The following is an 18,806-nucleotide window of genomic DNA, read 5'->3' on the forward strand; positions in this document are numbered from 1 at the left end:
GCTAATTAATGCAGTCACTGCAATGCCACATCCTATTAACTGTAACATAACCAAGAACAATGCAGGTCTGCAGTGCTGAACCAAATAAATGTGGTCTCGGTACTTGCTAGGACTGTTGTATCTTGTTCTCTCAGACAAGTTGTTTAATAAGTCAATAACTATTCAAGTATGTTCAATACAAGATTAACCTTCTTTTCCCCCATATTCTGTGGGTTTTTTCAAAACCATCTTATAAATATGCAACTCACGCAGCCACTGGGAAAGTTTAGCTCCTTGCTTGCATCACTATTGATTGCTCCTGCAACAACCTTACGTTTTATCCTCATAGGCACAATTTATACATTTTAATATACTCATTTCATTCAAAAGAGAAACTCACAGGATTGACTTTCTCTCCCCAAAGCCCACATTTCATTTTTCATCCCTGACAGTCATGGGCTTATGACACTGTCATACTCGTTCCTGAACTCCAAGTGTGTGCAGTGTGATAAAGCACTGTAGGAGGGAGGGGAAATGCAGGTTCAGACCAGTGCAAAAGAGCTGTGGGATGGAAATATCCTCTGGAAGGGGAAAAAACCATGCAGGAATATGGTCAGAAAGCATACCACAGTGCAACAGCCCAGGGCATGCATCTACCTGGCAGCCCTGCTCCAGCCAGGACCAAGTAATGTCAGGAAGCAAATCCTGTTATACCTTTTTCCTTGCTCCTGTCCTCAGCAGTGCAAGAGATGCAGGCAAAGCCTCAGACCTGCACAGTTGTCGTGGAGAAAATCCTTAAGTAGAGTGTGGCAGGGGGAAAGGAAAGCAAAGGGATGGGGGGGTTGTGATTTTGTAGCAGGTAAGAATAAGCTAGCAGGGTCTGAAAGCTGCTAAGGGGTTAGAGAGGGATCAGTGGGCTGGGCAGCACCAGAAGCGGACAGAAATGCCATGTGATGATTCATTGGTCATGTACCTTCCTCTGAATATCTGTGGTCTAATTTGCATCCTGGGGGGGAGACATTTCATGTCCATGCTGCCAGAGAACACTGTTCTCTGCCAAGGGTACAACTATTGCTGGTGGCTCTTACTAGGTCTGAAGCAAACCAGAGCAACTTCAAACCCTTCTCTCCTGTGCTCGGCTCAAGACAGTCATTCCCACCTTCTCCTCCTTCAGCTAAGGGTCCAAATCGGGTGATGCCCTCCTGCACCGTGGAGCAAAGGGACCAGCAGCACTAATAGTTTCTCATTTCTCAATAGTTTTCCATTCCCCATTTCTTAACAATTTTCAAACTGTCTGGCTCTATTAAAATAACACTGCTGGCAGCAGTGCCAAAGGGCTTGTGCCGCTGGGGTCATGGTCCTGCTGCTGGAACAACCTGTGTTTATCCCTGGGATGTTAGTTTTCATCATCCAAAGCTTCAGTTCTTTCACTGCTATGCAGTTGGACCCATCTATCACTTCATGTACTCTGGGGCCAGGAGCAGTTTGCTTCACTTATTTGACTAACATATGTGATGAATTCATCTCAGTGAAGTTTAGTGCAAGCTTCTCTTTCCTTCCTGCCAGAAGAGCAAGGCTGACTGTGGTGCTATAATTAAGGTGTTTATATATGAAGTGAAAGAAATGATGCTCTGGAGGTATTTTTGCCCAAGCCAAAGTGCCCACAACACAGCCAGCACTACCAGAGGTTGGACTGGTGCTACAAACCCTACTCAGGGTGTTAATTGTCCCCCAGATGAGTTTCTTAGGGCACTAATGATGGAACTTGCCGCTACCATTTCCTTCAGCAAGTCAGGCAGCCACCCAAATCTGTACAGTCAACTGTTAACAGCTCTCACACATGAGCCTGCAGTCAACAGTGGGACAGTGTTGGACTTAAATATGGCCTTTAATTTATTTATGACTCCATATCCAGCACTCAGTATCATATTTAATGCAAGTAACATTCAAATGAAATCCCCACTGAGAGGCACATTATGAAGATTAACAGCCTGTCTCTTCTATTACTCTGGTTTATATGGTGCTGATTTGTGCTTGGTGTTTTACAGGCAAGTGTTAAGAATATTTGAATCAAGAAATCTGTATCTAAAAATGCTATTTTGTAAGAATCAGTGTCTGAAAGCCTGCTTGTGGCTCCATAGGCAAAGGGAAGAGCTGGAGGCATAAAAACCACTGGGAAATGCTGGCATCCAGGTAGGCAAGAACCTTGGAAGACAATCTCTGCTCATGCAATAGGCCATCTGTTTTATTTCTTCTAATTATGTAGCCCACTTCCCTTTTGAACAAGCGTTGAGAAAATTAATCTCACCAAGTTTAAGATGGCACTGAACATATTCTCATGCTCTGCGATTATCGGGAGCTATTTTATTCCCTTTTATCCTCACGTAATGACTTTGTCAGGTGTAATGCCGTGGGCTCACCACTTCATTATGGACTTTATTGATGGCTTTGTGTCTTATCCTTTGTCTGGGCTCCTCTCTGTCCCACCTACCCTTTAAAGCACTGAACACCCTGCCCAGGTCACTGCCTGAGTTCACCTTTCATGGAGGAGAAATGTGGCCAAACCCAATAGCTGCCAGGGAAGAATCAGTTTTGGTTTGATTCTTGCCATGGAGCAGGCTCATACTGCAGCTCTGCACACTGAAAACTGCAAAGGGCATTTTGCAGGACATTGGCTCTGTGACTTCTGTTGAGATTCGTTTCGCCATCTGCTCTGCAGGCTGCCATAGAGGTGCAGTTCCGAGGTGCATAAGGGAAAGACACAAAACTCAGGGTCTAACCCGCTCCTTGGCTATTGCAGTGAGGCAGCCACAGCTGTGTATATCGGGACACCGAGCCCCAGGCCTCATCTTGCATAAAGAACATTAAAGGATGATGCATGGAGATGTTTAGAAGGTGTAGATGTGGTGTTTAGTGGTGGACTTGGCAGTGTGAGGTTAATGGTTGGACTCCATGATCTTTAAGGTCTTTTCCAACCTAATTGATTCTATGATTCACTGCATCAAAGAGTCTAAATCATCACCAGAGTGCTGCCTCTTATTCCCCATGGCATTGTACAGATACCGGCTCTGTCACTGGAGTACTTGTTGCTCATTAAGAGATTTCCTCTTGTTGCAAAGGGGAAGGGAAACCTCTCCCCCTTTTCTCTCGAGATAGAGTGATGCAGTGCTAAGACCTCCTAATAAGGGCAGCTACTGCTCGAGAGCAGCGTTGGGCTATCGGCAGGGAACAACCAGCACAGCTTTAATGGGAGACAGGTCAACATAATGGCAGCATAGTCAGAAAGGCTGCCTGATCTGATCTTGTTGTCCAAGAACGTCCTGGAGCCAAGCAGGTATCATTTACTCTTTAGTGTCTAGGGAGAAAGGGGTTTCATTTGAGGACAGAGCACTGGCAGCTACAATAGCTGTTTTCCTGTGAGTCAAAGAAAAATGGCAGAAGCCCATTAGACGTTCGAGAACACATTCTGCTTGGGAGCAGCAAAAAGCTCGGAGGATTTCCAACAAGAGCTCCGTTATGGATGCATTTTCCCTCAGTTCGCTACCAAGGCAGAGCTGGGACTCACTGGCATGTCTCGGGGCAGTGAAAACAGCACCACTGTCATGCAAAGAAATGGACTTTTAAAGGTGGAAATGGCGATGAAACACGAAGTGCCTGTGGTTCCCAGCACCCAGCTGCCCAGGCTCAGCTCCCAACCACAAATCCACCCTATCCACCTGCACCTTCCCTGTTCCTCCTAAACCCCATTAGGTCCTATCAGTGCTTCCCACAGTCTTGCCTTGTTTCACCGAGATTTCAGCTTGGTGCAGTCCCTTAGCAGCCTACTCTTTAAATGCCCTGCATTAGGGGAAGGCTGGGGGCTAAAGAAGTTGGAAGCAAGAGGAGTATTTCAGGTTACAAGCACTCATAGGGCTTCAGGATAGAATAGCTGAGCAGTGTCAGAGGGAGCTACTCTGCTCCTTTACCAGATAGAACAGGCATCTATCTCACTAGTGATATTAATGCTAGGGGTCCTCTAGGAAAAGAGAAGGAAGATGAAGCATGGCAGGAGTTATCTATTTTGAGAATGAGATGCCAATTGTATTACTGCTTGCCAGCTGTGTCTCTTCCAGCAAATGAGGTCTCCCACCCCAGTCACTCCCTGCTTAGCCTGAGTTCCTCTAAGAAGTGTTAGAGATGCGATCTGCAGGGAAAGGCTGTATCACACAAGGTGATGCAGAAGGTCTTCCACTTTCATTAATGCTTCTCTTTTCCCTCTTCTCTCCCTTTTATCAATGGAGATGTTCCAGGGAAAACTACCACATATATAGTGATGCTACAGCCAGAAATAAAGCTGGCTTGTGTAGAAACAAGTGTGTTTGGGGAAGGGGAAGATTGCAGGGCATGCTCTAAAGAGGTTTTCTCATATCATGTAGTGCTATGCTAAACTGCATCCTTTAGATACTGCCTAGGCAGAAGTTGCTATTAACATCTCTCAGGGGCTGCCCCCCTCATTGTGGGGTTATGTCCCCTTGCTCTTGCACAAAACAAGTTCAGATAATGTTTCTGTTTTCTGCTCTGAAGATTGCTGATTCCTTCCCTGTGAAATAATGGAAAACTTTGTTAAACTCATCAGCTATTTAGGAAAAAAAAAGTCGTTTACTCAGTTTCTATTAAAACAAAAAACCTAAAGCAATAAAAAACCCCACACTGGCAGCCTGTTATAAGTGGAAGCAGAGAGACAAGGGCAGAAACAGGGCAAGAAATGACAGTTTTCTATACGTCCTGCTGCGCAGTGATAGAAGAGGCCTTTGTGCCTGTGAAACAAAACTGGTTTTCTGTGAAAGCAACTATTGACTCAGGCTCTACAACTGCAGCTGTAGCTCTGCACAGAAGCTGTATGCCTGCAAACAGACCGACTTCCTCGCATCTGCTCAGCCCGTGCTCCTGCCTCTGAGCTGTATGCAGCTCTTTACAGGACAGGGGCTGCTCTCCCTTGGTGGTGTAAGTCAGAGCTGTTCCTTCAAATGCAGACAGAAAGAACACAACCATCTCCGGTGATTTTCCAGGAGGAGTTGGTTTGGGTCGTTTGCATGACTTTGCCTATTCCCTGTTTTACTGGGCTGGACCAGTGTGGCTTTTGCAGGAGCTGGGTCCGGCAGGGTGCAATCCCTGATTTCCCATGTGGATTTGTACTATTGCCTTTCCTGAGCCGCCCTCATGACAACAGAGAGTAGCTTGGGTTTAAGGCCATGCGTATCAATCCAGCTGCAGAGATTATTTTGAATGGTGGTCATGATAATTGATATAAACCACTTGATATAAAAGTGAATCACAGATGAAAACCTTCTGGGCATTAATTACTTCTCAGCAATGGGCTTCTTTCTTCTCTGCGATGCTGGTCCACAACCCAGTGCTTACATTAAAGGAAAACCTTAATAGAATCATAGAATAGAATAGTTAGGGCTGGAAAGGACCTTAAGATCATCTAGTTGCCCTCCATTTCTACAAGAGGGAATAGTCCTACAAGCCTCACACAATCACATTTGCATAACCTGCTTGCGCTGCATGGAGCCATTGCATTGATCTCCTGGCTGCTCTTCTTCAGACACAACATCCCTTTAGCTGTGATGCTCTTCTGCCAAGAATTAACCTGTGTCTTGGGCCTTTCAGGTCAGTGTCTTGGCAGCAGGGAAACCACTCAGGTGGAGAATGAGTCTTTCTGCTTGGTTGCCTCCACTTATAAACACACACCAGTCCCGAACGCAGGGTTGGTGTTGCAGCAGCGCGATGCTGGTTTCCTTCCTTGGAGCTGGCTGAGCACAATAATTCCAGCATAAGCCCTGTATCAGCTTGCTAAGCTGCTTTTCTTGTGCACATGTGTTACACCAACATATCTATTGGCATAAATCATGGACATAGACACGGAAATTCCTAGGAATCCCTCAGGGAGGGAGATGGCAAACACCTCTTCAATGGCAGTGAAGAAGAGTGTCCAGTGTCCCATGAGGCTGATGGGGAGAAAATCACCTGTTGCCTTCTTGTAATGAAGCTGATGAAAATTACTATCAGCAAACACCAATGAAGAAGCCATGAAAAATTACTCTCCAGGCTGGGACAGTGGTTGTTTTGATAGAGGTTTCATCCCTTCATTCAATATTCCATTGAAGCTTTGCTGGAGATAAGAGATCTCATAGAAAACAGGGCTTTTGTGTCCAGTCACAAAGAATGAATTGCAAAGACTGCTGAGGAAAGCAGAGTTATTATCCAGGGAGAGGAGAAATTCAGCTGAAAATAAGCATGGCTTTTTTATTTGGAATTCTAGCAGCAACTTGTCAGAAACCTGACTCCAGGCAAGCAGATTGGGCTGCAAATGGGGGACATCAGCAATTAAATGAGCACTGCTCACCCCTAAGAAACCAGCTTGCTCCAAGACTCAGAAAATGCTTCTGGCTTCTCCTTCTGCTCATATTCAGCTGTGTAGCATTCAACAAATATAGGATGGCTTTTAGGAGTATGTGGTTAAGGCAGTAATGTAGATATGGAGCAAGGCTGCTGCCTTGCCATCCTGTCCCAGCTGCTGGGTAAAGTTTTGGGCTTGAATTGGTTTAAGGTAAATGAGACAAGCTTGCCTGGAGCACCAGCATCTATCCCAGAGCAAACCCAGACAGATTAAATAAACAGAGATTTCCCTGTTATTAGTGCTGTTTAGAGAACTTTGATATGCTTATTATTCAAAGTAAATGAATTACATAACCTTTCCCCCTTTTCTGGCTCAAAAAGGAGTCAGTGAGTTTCCTTTTTCAGAGCAGACCTTTTGTGCTTTTTACCATCATTCAGGATCAGTTTTCACTTCAAAACCGGTAAGCAGGTGATTCACTGTGACATATTTCGTGTTGGCAAACAGGCCCCATCTCAAAAGCCTCCATACACCAGTGTGGTCCAGGCTGTGCCGCTCTAAAAGTTGGGACTGCAGCTGCAGTGATCCTGGGGGAACCAGCTCCAAAGGGATTGATCCCTGGACCACACTAGTAGCAGTATTTCATTACCTTTTGCAGTTAGAGTACATCCTTATACTTGTGAAAAGTTTCATGGGTCACTTCCAGCTTTTCCTTTACTTTTTAAATTTATTTTTATTTTTTTTTTATTTATTTATTATTTTTATTCATTATTTAACCTCATTGCTTAGCCCCCATGTAGTGATGAGGGTGATCCTCTCCAAGCTATGGGTACCTGCTGCTGCTTTCTCTCTTCCTCCCCATTCCCTGGCCAAGGACACAAACCACACTGGCAATATGACCCAGCTCCTCTTTTCATCACCGTAGCTCCATCATGGTTTATATGCTGTCCCCCTGTTTATCACTTTGTGGGCATCCTCCAGTTTGGAGCTGCAGGGCTTTTTATCCTTCCTGTTTAATACAAGGCAGGTAACGTGGCAGGAAGGGTTGGGGTGTGAGATGGTTTTGCTCCCTGAAGCATGTCTGTTGAACTTAAGGGAAGTCATTTCCCACCCTGGTTGTCCCTGGTTTCTATCGCTTTTAAGTGAGAAGAGACAGAGCGGTGCAAAAAGTGCTGTGGAAACTGCTGCTGAACTCTCCCTTTAGTGTGTTAGTGGCAACAATATCATTCTCCAGTAGCTTTTCTATTTCCATCTAATTAAAACATTATTGCTTCAGTTATGTTAGTTTGCATTTTAAACAAGCAGATAGGGACAGAGTAGCTGATTGATAACTTCTTTTCTGCATGGGTAAAGAAAAGCATTAATCACCCCCTTACATAGACATCAGGTTGCAAAAGAAAGGGAGAAAGAGTCTATGTCTTGATGACACTTAATTTGCTTCCTCTGCTGCGTGTCAGGGAGGGATGGGACAGGTTCTTGCTGGCTGCTGCCCACACATGTGCTGCATTTTGAGGAATGAGGGAACTTTCATCCCGAAATGAAGCTCTCCTTTAGAATTAAACAGGCTTCCATCTCCCGTTGCCTTTCATTTTGATTATGTTTTGTCACTGCCATGTGCCTGCCCCTTTGGTGTGTGAAGGCAGGAGAGGGAAGAGAGCAAGACTGGGTGTGTATGCAAACATCCCTATTAGAAACATTATCTGAAAGGAGGTGATCCTGCCCCTCTACTCTGCTCTCGTGAGACCTCACCTGGAGCATTGTGTGCAGTTCTGGTGTCCCCAACATAAAAAGGACATGGAACTGTTGGAACAAGTCCAGAGGAGGCCACGAGGATGGTCAGGGGCTGGAGCACCTCCTGTATGAAGACAGGCTGAGAAAGTTGGGGCTGTTCAGGCTGGAGAAGAGAAGGCTGCGGGGAGACCTCAGAGCAGCTTCCAGTGTCTGAAGGGGGCTATAGGGATGCTGGGGAGGGACTCTTCATTAGGGACTGTAGTGATAGGACAAGGGGTAACGGGTTAAAACTGAAACAGGGGAAGTTTAGATTGGATCTAAGGAGGAAATTCTTTCCTGTGAGGGTGGTGAGGCACTGGGATGGGTTGCCCAGGGAGGTTGTGAATGCTCCATCCCTGGCAGTGTTCAAGGCCAGGTTGGACGAAGCCTTGGGTGAGATGGTTTAGTGTGAGGTGTCCCTGCCCATGGCAGGGGGGTTGGAACTGGATGATGTTAAGGTCCTTTCCAACCCTAACGATTCTATGATTCTATGAAATAGTCTTCACCATAAATAATGTGGTTCAGCAGCCCCTCAAAGCCATGATTTGCTCTCAGAATGGCTGGCTTGCAGCAAGCCCACATCCACACCACCCACAGAGCCTCAGCAGCCTCAGACCCCATCATACAATCATAGAATTACAGCATACTTCACCCCTCCCTCGGCATGAAGCCGCAGCAGAGATGGTCAATGGAGATCCAGGCATGTTAAATGGGAGCAGAGGTGCAATACTCAGCACAGCTGGGTTTTGAAGTGGGGAGCTGGAGCCTGATCGTTTTAAAGCTTCCCTGCCCCAAGTGTTTCTGTAGCCCTGAAGCATGTGTGCTTTTGTAGGGTATTTTTAGCAAGCTGCAGTTTACCGAGGGTCACAGAGAAGTAGAGCATCAGCATCTGGAAGAGCTGTCACTCCGCTTCCAGTCTAGCAGGACTAACACATTGACTTATTTATGAGAGCAGCCAGCTCCCTTCTCTCTGTGTGTAACAATCGGCTTTACCTTGCCCAGCAGAGAAATAATTTTATTGTCAACAATTCTGTGTCTTTAATAAAACCTTAAAGCGAGTTAAGCAAGAGGGAAATGGAAATGTTTCCAGATATTTATTTTTTCTCATTCTTTCCAAAATAACCCAGTCTTTCAACAAACAGATCACTGCTATGGCCAAATGGAGGGGGAGAACATTATAAAGCATGAAGACTGCTAGATAAACCCTTTATCCCAGCAATTCCCAGTTGCTGTGTGAGCCTTTGAGTGTTAGCGCCATGCTCACATCTGTTGATTTTCTCCTGTTGGATCTAGCTCCATCTCCTACCTAGGGAGAGGGACTGGCAGCATCTCGCCAACACCAGCAATTCACAGTTAGTTTTCATTCCATCACTTCTGAGCTGCACCAAAACCTCTTCCTTGCAGGAGTAAAGGAGCTTGAGTGCACAGCGAACTTCAAGCAATCCATTAAATCTTGCAAGGCAACATCCAAACACTTTGTGCCCAGTAGAAGCATAAACTGTTGCTGGAAAATGCCCCCAGTCAGTGGAGTGAATGTACAGGGCCATGAAGACTTCCAACATTCACCCACAAAGTCCAGTGAGGTTCTGAAGCCTGATAGCAAGGTTTTCTGCCTGAAGTGGGCACCCTATCTGTGTTTATGGGAATGCCAAACTGATTTCCTGGGTTAGATTTTGGTGGTACATCAAACAGTGCTTACCCTAGGAATGAGCAGTCCAGAGCTGGTTAGCCAGGGTACGGTAGTGAGGACTGTCAATCATCAAGATGGGCTTGGCTGAAAAGCCGGAGACTCGAAGATAAGATGTCCTTGTGCTTCATCAATATAATTATTTTCATGAGAAATGCCAGTTCTTATTAAACAATTGCCTGTCATAATTGTCTCCAAGACCATTATTACCAAGGAGTCAGCTGTCACTTGCATAGATGTGCTTCTGGAGAGGTTTCTGCCTAATTCAAATGAAATTGCCCAGCAGAGCATTGCTGTAGAAGACAGAGATAGCCCTGGGGCGCAGAGAAGGGTGATACAGCTCTGCCCTGCCTTTCCCCAGATGCTAGTGTGGTCTCTTCAAGCTGCAGCAGCAGCAGAAGCTGATCCTCCCTACTGTTCTTATTCATTCTTCAGTGCTGGTCATAGGAAAACTGGTGTTGAAGGCAGGAGATGCCTCTGCTCATAGCAGGAGCTACACTGCTGCTTCCAGTGTTCATGGGCTGGAGCTGCTCTTTGTCCTTCATCCACTCTTTCTACTGGAAATGTTCCTCCTGCGCTTGGGAGAACAATGGGGTTTGTGGTTTTGTAGTGAAATAATTAATTTTCAAAGGAAAAAAGTACGTTTGGGTCAAACCAAGAAGAACGAGTGAAGAAATCTATCAGGGGTCAGATAAACAAAGCCATTGATTTGGGGCTGACCTGCAGCGCTCGGTTTGCAATTGAAACATCTAGTTCGAGCTGAGGTGAATTGCCTTGCTTCATTGTTGGCTTATAAACCATCTTCTTCTTTAGTTTTTAGCTGAGGACAATTGTGAAATAAAACAGAAGTTCAGCAGGGTTTTTTTTCTTTAATATTTTGAAATGAAACATGTTGGTATTTCCAGAGGGAACACAAGTGTTTAAAAACAGGGAAACAGCTCAACATTTGCCCCCTTTTCTTTGTCAATACCGTTTATTGAATTGTAATACGAATCCTCAAGTAGCTTTTGGTGTCCTTCCAAAAATAATTGTTTTCATCAAATTCACCATTCTCAGAAGATGAGCTGTCTCGAGCTGCTGTATGCTTAAGCAAGGGCAGAATCTTGGACCTCCAGGCTTGTAACTCCCCATCCTTTTGCGTCAGCATTCACCTGGGTGACCTATGTGGGTTGCTGAAGCTTGAACCGGGGACCTCCAGAAGGAAGAACACAGCATGTTACCACCTGCTTTAGAGGCTTAGAGGGGTCATAGAAAGCTTCATTCTGTAGAAGCTTTTAGAGGCTTCCTTCATTCTGTAAGAGGTGTCCTTAAAGGCACAGCTTTTGCAGTGAGGGTGCTTATAGCAGCTACTCACAGGTGTGACAGGCTTCAAAGAGCACAAGGCTTGCTCTTTTGCTTAATCATGTTTTCTATTATTAGAAACTCCTTATAGGACAAAGGCATTTCTCAGTTGTTATTTTAACTTGTATTCTTGCATCTGCTCAAGCCCCGTACTTTTCTTTACCTCGCAAGAGCGTGTAATATATCCTTAAGTGCACAAAGCTTTTGAATTCTCCAAACAGATCTTTCTGCTTGTATTTTTCATACAGCTTGCACTCAGATGAGTCAAAACATGAGCCTGGTTTCATCAAACCCCAAGCCAGGTTCCACTTCTTTTAAGCCTTTTATTTGATGCATAACAAATAAATGAAAACTGTTCCTTAAAAGTTAGTTCTTGGCATTCTCTCTTGATTCATTTTGTTTAAAGTATCTGTCCTTTTATTTTAGTTTGCTCTTACTCCTTCAGTGCTAAAGATCAAATGTTTTCCCTTGTCTGTGCCAGGTATATGCCAGGGACATTGTGGAGTAAGAGTATTTCGTAAGGTCCCTAATGGGCTCTAAATATAATCAAATGCCACTCGACTGGTTGGTGCCTCTCCCTCTTTATGTTTGGTTCAGGCTCTTCATTTTTGTTCTCAGGTTGTGAGACTGACTGTGTCATTAAAGATCAGACAAATCCCTTTTTTTCATCTATAGGATCCCTGCTTCACCAACAGCTGTGCAGCAGAGCAGAACATCTGAATGCCTTTTTGACAAGCCCCAGACAGGTCCTTGCTTGTGAGACATTTTGACACAATCTAATTGGGTTTGAACTCTACCTTCAGGATTAAAGCTGGTCCTGGTACCACATGCATGCATCTATGCAAAAAAAACATTTCTTCATGCAAAAGGAGAAAAGCTCAGAGAAAGTGGTTTCGCAATTACCTTGACAGAGCTTTCGCAGAGCCAACAGCCTCAGCTGCTTGTACTGACTGCAGCTATAGAGACCTGGATGTACCTGGATGCCCACGGGTTTGGGGTGTGTGAGGAGACCCTACACTTCTGAGCTCTCTTGTATAAGCTGTAAACCTGATAAAGTGGTCAAATTTGGGAAAGCCTGTTGTTGTAGCTGTGCTTTTCCAAGTGAAGCACTGCTGGAAATAGAAGGTAAAATGAGTATGAGCTGTAAGTAATGGGAAGAGAGGTGTTTTCAAAACCAAGCTGGGTACCCTAAGTGGGGGGATTGCAGTGTGATTGGGGCTGGGGATGGGAAGTTGCTATATGAACAAATTATAGAATCATAGAATAAAATCCCAGACTGGGTTGGGTTGGAAGGGACCTTAAAGCTCATCCAGTTCCAACCCCCTGCCATGGGCAGGGACACCTTCCACTAAAGCAGGTTGCTCCAAACCCCATCCAACTGAGCCTTGAACACTTCCAGGGATGGAGATTATTACCCATTGCTTCATGAGAGTGATCATAATTCAGTGCAAAACAAGCACTCATTTTCCTTCTTGACATCCTGCTTTAATATTGCTCCTCCTCCTTCATCACTTCCACTGTCAGTGGAATAACTGAGGACATGGATGTTTTCATTTCCATGATTTGGTTTCAGAGTTAGCAACACATGGAAATTAGAAGAGCCGCTTCTCCAAGAGACCCAAATCCCTTTAAACAACCATGGACATCACTATCCAGCCAAATCCCCCCTGCATTGGTGCAAAAAGCATGATTTCTTCCTGAAATCTACGTCTTGCAATATCTGAGTACTCAATCTGTCAGCCTGGCATTTCAGCTCCCCTGTGGATGTTTTTATTGCCTTTAGTCAAAGCAGTATTACGCAGGAGTGAGACTGAGGTATGGAAAATCAGGCTTCCCAGGGCCTCTTGAAAGCTTCATTTAAAAATAAACCTTGCTGGAAAACAGAGGAAATAATTATGACAATGCTTGTGAAGAAGAGATTTAGATCAGATCTATTCATTTTCTGCCTCAGTTTATTAACCTGTAGAACAGCAATAATAAAAACACTTGTACCCTGAAGGAAGTGGAAAGTTTTACTCGATGAATCTCTTTGTCCATAAAATGCTGGATGAATCCAACGTACTTCTGCCATTTCAGTGCTATGTATGCTATTCTCTCTCCATGAAAATTCATTGCAGTACCCGAATACTGCGAGCTAATGAGAATTCTCTGCACTTAAAGGGCTGAAATTAAAATATCGCAATTACTGAAGTATCTTCCATTAGGTGGAATTATTTATGAGAACTTGTCACTTAAAAAACTCTCAGGTTTTACTGAAGCAGAAATCAAGAAGTTTTAAGAACTTGTCATATTTTCTTTTCCTACCAGAGTGAGTGGCACGGGAGCAGCTCTTCCTACACTGCAATGAGTTCTTTGGGAGAACCGAGCCCAAGGCTTTTTATGTCTCTTCTCTGATCACTGTGGTTCAAGTGGAGTCTCTCAAAACAGTTCAGAGCTGAAGAGCTTCATCTTCAGCAGTTTGGATGCTCATCCTTCTCATGACTGGTCCCTCATGGGAAGTGAATCTGAAAGGAATTCAGTTTATTGTCCTGGCAATATACACACACACACACACACACATATACACATATATAATATAGATGTAGTCCTAGGTGTTGACCATAGGGAACCCCACCAAATAATTACATTTTTCAGCTTTTTATGGCAGAGACAGACCTGAGCTTTGCTTCTCAGACCTTTTATGCCCCTTCTCACATCTTCAAAGCTTGGAGCATTCATTTCCTAAGGCCATACTTTCATCCCAACTGAATAGGTCACCCCTCTAACACTTTGAGGCTTTGATCCAAGCAGATTCCTTTCAACTGGAAGAAGTAAATAATGTCAGAAGTGCGTCTGTCATCCATTGTAAGGCATCATTTTGTATCTTTTATTAAAATAATGAACTGAACTGGAAAATAATCAAGGAAACAAAAGATCTTGGTGAGCTCCTGGGCAAGCAGGTCCGTCTTTGATACCAGGCAGGAGCAGACACCTTGGTTAGGTATCAGAAAATCAATTCTCTATTAGTTGAAACATTGGCAGTGGCTCGTCTCAGGAGTAGTTGCTTATGCTTAAAATACATGCCTTGGTTTAAGGGTAGGAAGGGTCACTGTGAGTCTTGGTGGTTTATTAGCCTTTTTCAAACAGAAAAGTTTTTGAGATGTGAATAGTAACACCGCTGGTTGTCTGTCCCTTCCCTACTGTTGAAGGGAGAAAAAAGACTGGAGATATTAATTGCATTTGAAAGGGATCAGATATAAAAAAATTGGAGAAGCTCTCAGTCACTGAAAGGAGAAGAATGTCTCATTAGGAAGCCAATTTGCCCTTATTGGACTGATGTGTGCAGGTACTAGCCTGGCCGTATCCATCAGCATTCGGCTGTGAGGCTCTGAGCAGAGCCAGCCCTCTCCAATGTATGGGTTCATCCTGTCCCTCTCCTCCCACCCCCCATCAACCCATGTTCTAGTGAAAGCCTGAGGACAAATGTAGTATCTTTAAAACAGAGATCAGAAATCAGCCACCAGAGAGATCCACACCAGCAAGGGCAGGGGCTGGAGCATCTCATCTCTCCTGCTTCTCACCTGGGTTTCCGCCAGCATCTGAACCTCTGCAGAGGGAAGATGAATGGGGTTTGGTACATCGCCCTTGGGAAGCTGCCAGCCCCCACGTGAAGCAGCTCAGCTTTCTCCTTTGTCACTGAAATGGTGCCAAAGAGGCTGAATGAATGGGGTGGCTGAGAAGAGCTGCAGGATCACACCTTGCCGCTCCTGCCAGAGGGTACCGGGATGCTTCCTTAGCCTGCAGCCTGCTGGCTTTAACTGGGATGTTTGTGTGCACTGTGCTTAGGCTAACGATGGGAAGGGAAGGGTCTGTACATATGGGAGAGCTCACAAGGTAAAAGCCAGGAAGCACAAAAAAGGTGCTTTTCCACAAATCCAGCAGGCAGCTCACCCAATCCAAGCTGGGGTTTGTGCTTACCGGCATGGCATTCAGGGCAAGCCAAGAACCTGGGTTTTGTATAACTATGAAAGCATAAATGCTCTGCCTACCTGAAAGGAGAGACCAGCCACAGAGATGCTGGCTATGGCACGTGGCAGAGGTTTGTGCCAGCAGCTGCCTGGGGAGTTGCTTTTGTGGTTTGTACTGACCTTTCCTTGTTTCATGCAGTGATGGATACGGCACATGCTAAAACAACGGCAGAGCTGCCCAATAGCTTCTGCATGAAAGTGTCCCCTTGCAAATAGGCATAAGGAAAAGGATCAAAGGATGATTTTGCCGTCCAATTTTGTTCAGCAGCAGCATCAAACAGAAACATAATGTGTCAGTTTGCTGCTGGGGTAGCAAAGCCAGATGTTCCCCATGCTCCAAATAAAAGGTGCTTCATTTCTCAGTGCTTGTTCTGAAACCAGTTTTCAGTGGTGAATTAGAAATTAAAAAAAAATTAAAGACTAAATAGTCAAATCTTGGCTATGAATATTTATGACAATATTGGACTTGCAAATCTAAGGTAATTTAAATGTCAAAACTGGTGTAAAGTCTTTCCTTTGGAGGATAAGTCAGAGAAAATTAATCTTGATTACAAGTCATAACATTGGGAAATTAGCATCTTAGGGCATCAGTGATAAACACTTCTGTACACCCCCTGTTTAAGTCATGTATGTTACAGAGATAAGAATTAATTTTAATAAAAAAATAGCCCCTTAATTAAGCAGTTCGTTAATTAACAGGGAAACCCTGGCTGCATTCATGACACTGTGATTATTTCATCTTGGTAAATCAACCTCCTCTTCTGCAAGGACGCTGCCTCCATAGCTGGTTGGAGAGGAACAGTTTCTACCTGAGCCTGAGCCTTGCGGCCGGGAAGCCTGCCTTAGGGATAAAAGCAGTGCTTGCCTTAGGGATGAAAAGCAGCATTATAAATTCTTGTGCTTAGAAAACTCTTTCAGTTAATGCATAGCAGAGGGCAGTGTAAGCAAGAGCCAGCAGCATCAGCTGCAATGCCCCTGTGAGCAGAGGATGATGCTACCAGCGGCCACACTCAGATCCTTGAACAGGACCATGAGTTCCTGTGTACCTGTAGGGATTTAGCTCCCGATTCTTGCATTGCAGAAGGCAGGGTGCTGGAATCCGGCTCCTGCTCCAGCTTCCAGGTCAATGTTTCCAGCCATTCCTCCACGGACCCTTGTGGGTTTCCAGAAAGGTAAATCTGAAAAGCAGCCCTAGGGTTAACAGGCTGTAAATTGCTATACAGGAGTTCGGATGCCAGGGGGAAATAGAGATTTTTCTAAACTTGTAATAAAAATCTTAATATAAGGAATAGCAATTTCTATCTTTGCAGGCAGCCATGGCTCCACGTGGAATCTGAGAAATTAATTAACCTCGGGCTTGCCTCATCCATCAGATTTTTAGCCAATTTCAAATGCTGGTTGCAGCCGGATGCACTGGGGTAAGGTCCAAAGAAATTTATTACAGAAAAGAAGCCACCCCTCAAATGAAATGCCTTCCTTATAGCAGTCATCTGGTGGTGGATTATGCCTTAAAGCAAAGTAGGTTACATAAATACTGTATTCAGTAATGAACTCCTCAGCAGCTACACCAGAAACAAATCTGACATTTGGCCTACTAGTCTCATTAGCAGCCTTATCCCGTAGCATTAGGTTCCACGTGTTCATTTTGCACTTTATATAAAACCCAAAGAAAATACATTTTGAGGAATGGAAATGCAATCAGTGCTTGTCTTTGTTATGGTTTGCACGAGAGAGCCATGACCTCTTGATAGGTTTTGCCTTGGAATCATTTTATGGAAGACCATGCAGGTTTGGGGTTCCAGCTGACCAGTTAGGCTTTGGACATGCAGCTCATTTGGACTTCACCTATTCAATGTAGTGAGTTTTAAGTAGCCAACAGAGACATTGTCACCAGGGAGGTGTTGCTCTCATATCTGCTTCTCCCTTTATCTATGCTAGATTTAGGATTTCTCACTCTGCTCATCACTCAAGCCAACGTGTACTTCCATATGGTCCCTACTATATGTGTATTGACCTGTTGATTTACCTTCATGGTTTTGTGCAGCAACAGGTCAGCAGCCTGAAACCAATGGATCCTGTGAGCTCCTTGGAGGTGCCAGGTCTCTCTTCACCCTCTCTGTTTGTCTCATCCTCCTGGCAAAATGGCTCTTCTCCAAAATCATGTCCCCACACGCACACCTCCTCAGGCTGACACCTGTAATTCTGCAGTAAGAGCAGCAGAGTGCATAGTATTACTGTAAAAATATTAAATAGGTCTTTTTTAAGTAGTCTGGAAGTCTGCATGAATTATCACTCCGCTTTCTCTTTGGGAGCTCATGGTTTGCTATACAACAGTGGTTAAGGAACCAAGTTGATGTCTCCACAGCAACCATGAATGCCCATCACAGCGCCCATCTCAGCCAGCTTTAGTACCCCTACTTGTGGAAGGTGGTATTGGCTGTGGGTGGAGATGTCCAAGATGACTATATCCACCTCTTGCAGCAGTTGCTGTTTCCCCTGAAAGCCCCACGAGCAGTGTGGCAGCCAAGCCAGTGCTCACTGATGGTCTCTGATGGCCCGCTGTAGTTCCACCTCCCAGACGGGCTAACCCTTGTGTCCATCTTGCACTAATAGTGACCTGTATCAAAGCTTCAGGCATGGAATTGCTCACTCAAGAGTAAATGCATCATTGTGCCCAGTTCTCAAGCCTCCTTTGGAAAAAGAACCATCTCTGAGCATCTCTAGCTATGGTGCTTTCGTTTTGTCCCTTTCCACGTTTACCCAAGTCATTTGTATTTCATCCCTACAACACAGAAAAGGAAAAAGAAGTGGTACCCACATCCACTGAGAGTGAATGGGCTTTTTTTTTCCACCTTCTGGACAGATCTGTTCCCTTCCCTCCTCCAGCTCTTCACATCCCTACCTCTCCATCTCTCTGATGCTGTAAATATCCTTCACAATGGATGGACTTAGCAAATGTACTAAGGAACATGCAGTGCTGTGGAGCAAACAGCAGCCACACTCAGATCACATAGGCTGGGCTAGGAAAGGCACGAGGAACAGACCTGGAAAAACAGACTGTAATATAGCAACACAATGATACATCTGGCCATTAAAGCTGCCTGACAAGGGCAGAGCTGATGCACTCCCATTCATTCTGGGAACACAAGAGGGCCAAGTCACTCCCAATTCATACTTTACTTTATTCCTATTTTTTTCCCACTGGCATTCAGCTTATGAACTGGGGAACAAAATGTAATTAATGCAGGACACACAGCAAGCGTGTGATAAAGGAAGAAAGACAAATCTGGTTTTGTGTTAGATTTATGATGTGCTGCCTACAGTGAGAGAGAAAAACCAAAATGATATGGCCAGCATCACCGAGGTGCTCCATGAAATACAAATGCATTTCCCTCCTTTGGAAATAGAAAACTGCTGGGAAGCGACTGAAATTTCTCAGCTTTGGTAAGGTCATAAAGAACCTGAGACCATTGTGAGTAGTCCCATGATGATAAACATGGGATAAACAAGTCTATAAGCAAAAGTGTGGTTGATTTGCCTTGGTCACATTGCTCAGGCGCAACAGAGGGAGATAATCCTGGTCTCTCTCAAGGCACTACCTAGTCAACGCTTCTTTTTGGTGGCTCATCCAATCACTCTGATT

General features: G+C 44.7%; 1 protein-coding gene across 1 annotated transcript in view; it reads left to right on the top strand.

Moving 5' to 3' along the window:
- Positions 1-18,806, top strand: part of NTSR1 (neurotensin receptor 1) — a 56,711-nt gene that overhangs the window by 9,706 nt on the left and 28,199 nt on the right. The window lies entirely within an intron of this gene.

The sequence above is a fragment of the Pezoporus occidentalis genome, unplaced genomic scaffold, assembly GCF_034315485.1.
Source record: "Pezoporus occidentalis ecotype Australia unplaced genomic scaffold, CSIRO_AGI_Poc_V1 ctg70, whole genome shotgun sequence".
Classification (NCBI taxonomy): Eukaryota; Metazoa; Chordata; class Aves; order Psittaciformes; family Psittacidae; genus Pezoporus; species Pezoporus occidentalis.